The sequence below is a fragment of the Arachis ipaensis genome, chromosome B4 (genome assembly GCF_059453495.1).
Source record: "Arachis ipaensis isolate K30076 ecotype BB chromosome B4, ASM5945349v1, whole genome shotgun sequence".
In the NCBI taxonomy this organism is placed as follows: Eukaryota; Viridiplantae; Streptophyta; class Magnoliopsida; order Fabales; family Fabaceae; genus Arachis; species Arachis ipaensis.
In genome coordinates this window covers 47,968,622-47,974,439 of record NC_142439.1, presented here as the reverse complement: position 1 = coordinate 47,974,439, position 5,818 = coordinate 47,968,622, and positions in this window count along the sequence as shown.

The following is a 5,818-nucleotide window of genomic DNA, read 5'->3' as shown; positions in this document are numbered from 1 at the left end:
GGTTGATGCAAGAAGGAATGACTAGGAGGAAGAGAGAACAAAAAGTTTGAGCAAAAGTTTGCCTCAAACTTTAGCTCAAACTTTTGGATTAATTGAAAATGAACCAGGAAGCAAAAAGCTGGACCAAAAGTTAGCCCCTAACTTTTTGGCTAACTTTTGGGCAAAAGCTGGAGCAAAAGTTAGCCCCTAACTTTTTGGCTAACTTTTGGCATGAAAAATACTCCCTGGATGAGCAAAAGTTTGCGCCAACGTTAGCCCCTAACTTTTTGGCTAACGTTGGCACATGAAAAACACTCCCTGGGCTAGCAAAAGTTTGCGCCAACGTTAGCCCCTAACTTTTTGGCTAACGTTGGCGCCATGAGTGTGCAAGGGGTATACTTCCAACAAGAATAACTTGAGCTACAGAGCTCCAAATGAGGTGATTCAAAAAGCAATGGAAAGTAGGAATCGAGAGCCTTCCAAGCATATATGGCACTGCATGGTGGACACTAAAATTGAGGGAGAAAACTGCCCCGCAATGTGCATAAACGAATATGGTGGCAACATGCATGCAGTGAGGCCAACTGACCTCTGCACCTTCGACGGAGTATAACTCGAGCTGTAGAGCTCCAAATGATGTGCTCCCAACGGCATTGGAAAGTAGACATCCAGGGCTTTCCAACAATGTATAATAGTATGGGGTGGACAATATGTCTGAGCCTCCAGAACTGGCGTTTTCGACCACGTTTGAGGCAAATGTCGCCTCAAACGCTGCACACCAAAGCCAGCAACCTTGTCCTCTTCAAATGAGCATAACATGAGTTGTAGATGTCCAATTGAGGTGATTCCAATTGGGTTAGAAAGCTGACATTCAGAGCTTTCCAACCATATATAATAGTCTATAGTTGGCATGAAATTGGCAACATTGACAAGAGGACAAAGTAGCACCCCACACATGCACACAAGGGGGCCAACGTTGGAGCAAAAGTTTGACCCCTAACTTTTGCCCCAACGTTGGTATCAGCAAGGAAGGGTGCTGATGTGAAAAGTTGGAGCAAAAGTTAGACCCTAACTTTTACTCCAACTTTTACTCAAGCTTTCATGATTCCAACCCGGTTCAATTCGGTTCTTCTCCAAACTCCAAGAGCAATCAACCAAGGCCTCTATCAACCCAATTCCATTAAGAGCAAGGGCCCAATTGTCATCACTCAAAGGCACAAGAGATAGATAAAATAGGAATTTTATTTAATTGTAATTTGTTTTGAATTTCATTTTCATTTTGTAAAAATGCCTATATAAGGCATCATTCTCATTTTAGAAAGGGAGCCCGAATAGAGAAAAGGGAGGGTGACTCCACTAGAGAGCTCTCTCTCTCTGAATTTTCATTTTCTGTTTTGAATCTTGAATTGAGATTGGAAGAAATTCTGTTTTCATTCTCTATTTGCAACTTCTCTTTACTTCTTCTGCAATCTTTCTTTTAATTCTCTGCAACTTTTCTCTTGTTGGATCAAGGAAGGATCCACCCCTGAGATCTTCAACTGTCCTTTAGTTATTGCAATTGAGCTGCATTTCATTTTCTGTTCGGTTCCTCAATTCAATTTACATTAAGCCTGCTGCAAATCTCATTTACTTTCCTGCACGTGTGTTCCTCTGCATTTTACATTTGAGCCACTGTGATCTGAATTTACTTTTCATGCAATTTTAATTTCCTTGCAATTGTTCTAAGCTTTGATTTACTGCTTTCATTTAATTTCCCTGCACCCAGTCTCCTTTACTTTCGTGCAATTTACTTTTCTTTCAATTTAAGATTCTTGCAATTTACATTTCTTGCTCTTTAAGTTACTGTCCAATTTACTTTCTGCACTTTAATTTTCCTTGTCATTTACTTTCTGCTGCATCAATTATCACACAAATGTTAGCTTGACTAAACTAATCACCCACTAAAGTTGCTTGATCCATCAATCCCTGTGGGATCGACCTCACTCCCGTGAGTTTTATTACTTGACGCGACCCAGTGCACTTGCCAGAAACAGGTTACAAACTGGCGTTCAACTCCAAGAAAGACCTCTACACGTATAAAGCTCAATTCTCAGCCCAAGCACACACCAAGTGGGCCCCGAAAGTGGATTTCTGCATCATTTACTCATTTCTGTAAACCCTAGTAACTAGTTTAGTATAAATAGGACTTTTTACTATCTTTGTAAAGGATCTTTGATCAGTTTTATGCTTTCTTAGACTTTCATGGGGGCTGGTCATTCGGCCAAACCTGGACCATTATCACTTATGTATTTTCGAATGGTAGAGTTTCTACACACCATAGATTAAGGTGTGGAGCTCTGCTGTTCCTCATGAATTAATACAAAGTACTACTGTTTTTCTATTCAATTCAAGCTTATTCCTATTCTAAGATATCTATTCGCACCCAAGAACATGATGAATGTGATGATTATGTGACGCTCATCATCATTCTCACTTATGAATGCGTGCCTGACAAATACTTCCGTTCTACATGCAAACAAGCTAGAATGAATATCTCTTGGATATCTAATACAGAGGACCGAGTCCGAGATATTAGAATCTTCGTGGTATAAGTTAGAACCCATGGAAGGCCATTCTTGAGATCCGGAAAGTCTAAACCTTGTCTGTGGTATTCCGAGTAGGATCTGGGAAGGGATGGCTGTGATGAGCTTCAAACTCACGAGTGCTGGGCGTAGTGACAGACGCAAAAGGATAGTAAATCCTATTCCAATATGATCGAGAACTGACAGATGGTTAGCGATGCAGTGATAGCATATTGGACCATTTTCACAGAGAGAACGGGATGTAGCCATTGACAACGGTGATGCCCTACATAAAACTTGCCATGGAAAGGAGTAGGAATGGTTGGATGAAGACAACAGGAAAGCAAAGGTTCAGAGGAACAAAAGCATCTCTACACGCTTATCTAAAACTCTCACCAATGAATTACATAAGTATCTCTATCCTATTTTAATTATCTTTTAGTATACTATAATCTCTTAATACATTTGAATCCGCCTGACTGAGATTTACAAGGTGACCATAGCTTGCTTCAAGCCGACAATCTCCGTGGGATCGACCCTTACTCACGTAAGGTTTATTACTTGGACGACCCAGTGCACTTGCTGGTCAGTTGTGCGAAGTTGTGACAAAGAATTAAAATTATGAACGTGCGTATAAAGTTTTCAACGCCGTTACCAAGGAATGGAACCGTCACGATTTCTGCGCACCAGGCTAGGGTAAAGGTAAGGATGCATATGGTCAAGTGAGCTTGAAATTTGTATCTTTGATTAGCCTAAGCTCTCACCTAACACATGTAACAACCTATATAATTCTAATACACAACTTAGCTACCCCATGATTCTCACTTTTTTCACATATTCATGCATTCTTTTTAATTCACATTCCATATGCATTGATTTTTATTGAACTTTACTTTGGGGCATTTTTGTCCCCTTTTTTTCTTTTTTTTTCTTTTTCTATATATATATATATATATATATATATATATATATATATATATATATATATATGTTCTTTTTCTTTTTCTTTATCATCATTTTTTTAAAGTATATACAAACGTATCAATGCATATGGTTTTACATATAGTGCATGAATATGTACCCAATTCCCAATATTTTCAACAAAAATAAAAAATTACACCTTTACCTCAACCAATGCCCCAAGTTTCCCATACCCAAATGATACACACCTTCACTAGCCTAAGCTGATCAAAGATCCAAATTAAAGACATTTATTATTTTTCACTTAGGGATAGTGATGTGCTAACATTAATAACAAAAAGGATTAAATAGGCTCAAATTTGGCTAACAATGGTTGATGAAAGGTGGGCTATTTGGGTAAGTGAGCTAAATGAAATGATGGTCTCAATCATATAAATGCATGTATACATAGAATAATGAACATAAAGAATCAAACAAATCAAAGATTACAATCATAGAGAGAGAATAATGCACACAAGAATAAAATAAGTGGTTATATGATGTAACCACACAATTAGGCTCAAAACTCACATGCTTGTGTTCTTAACTCAAAAACCATGTTCCAAAATAACTCAAACGAATCCTGGAACGGACTGTAAGTACCCATAGAAAGGATTGGGCAAAATGTCTGGATGACGCTCTGTGGGCATACAAAATCGCATTCAAGACTCCTATAGGGACCTCTTCATACCAGCTTGTGTATGGAAAAGTCTGTCATCTGCCAGTGGAACTAGAACACAAGGCCTACTGGGTAACCAGGTTCCTAAAACTTAATACTAAGGTGGCTGGAGAGAAAAGATTACTCCACTTGAATGAGCTGGAGGAGTTCAAACTCAATGCTTTCGAAAATGCTAAAATTTACAAGGAGAAAGCAAAAAAGTGGCATGATAGAAAGCTGTCATCTAGAGTTTTTGAGCCAGGACAGAAGGTTCTGCTGTTTAACTCTAGGCTCAGATCATTCCCTGGGAAATTGAAATCCCGGTGGAAAGGACCATATGTGATTACAAGTGTGTTACCATATGGATATGTAGAGCTTCAGGATACTGACTCTGACAAAAAGTTCATTGTTAATGGACAGAGAGTCAAGCATTATCTTGAAGGCAATGTTGAGCAAGAATGCTCAAAACTGAGACTAAATTAAAGCTCAGTAAAGTCCAGCTAAATACAGTAAAGAAGTGCTTATTAGGAGGCAACCAAATCTTATTTATCTAAGTTAATTACTTTCTCATTTCATTTTCCATTGTTATTTTATGTTTTCTTTAAGTTAATGATCATGTGGAGTCACAAAAATAGCTGCAGAATTAAAGCAGAATAAAAAACAGCATCAAAAATAGCACACCCTGAAGGACAGGCTTACTGGTCTTTAAACGCCAGTAAGGATAGTAGAATGGGCATTTAACGCCCATGCAGGCAGCATTTTGGGCGTTCAGAAAAAATGCCCAATAAAGAAGGATTCCTGGCATTAAACGCCAGCCAGGGTATCTGGCTAGGTGTTAAACACCCAAAGAGGCAGTCAAGTGGGCGTTAAATGCCAGAATGGATAGCATTCTGGGCATTTAACGCCAGGATGACACAAGGGAGGTAATTTTGTTTCCAATTCGATTTTTTTTCAATTTTTCATGTTTTAATTCATAATTTTTTGCATCAAACATATTTTAAACATTCATCTTTCAATTCCTATTTTCAAAAATTAATAATCTTTCCAATTCTTTTTAATTCTTTTTCAATTCTTTTCAATTCCTTCCAAAACGTTTTCAAAACTTACATATCTTTTCAAATTCTTTTTAACTCTTTTTAATTTTTCTTGTATACAGTAATAAGTTTTCAAAATTAAATGCATCATTCTTCTTCTACTCCCTTCTATCTTATTTTGCTCGAGGACGAGCAAAGCTTTTAAGTTTAGTGTGGAAAAGCTCAGCTTTTTGCTTTCCATAACCACTAATGGCACCAAAAGGCCATGAGAGAAGAGCAACAAAGGCAAGGAAGAGACATAGAGGAGCTCAAGAACTCCATTGGTTCTTCAAGAGGAAGAAGAAGCCACCATCACTAAGGTGGACCCGTTCTTTAATCTCCTTGTTTATTTTCTTTTCTATTTTCGGTTTTTAGGCTTTATGTTTTGACTATGTTTGTGTCTTCATTACATGATCATTAGTGTTTAAAGTCTATGTCTTAAAGCTATGAAAGTTCCATGAATCTTTCACCTTTCTTAAATGAAAAATGTTTTCAGAAAAAGAAAAAGAAGTACATGAATTTCGAAGTCTATCTTGAAAATAGTTTAATTATTTTGATGTGGTGGAAATACTTTTTGTTTTCTGAAT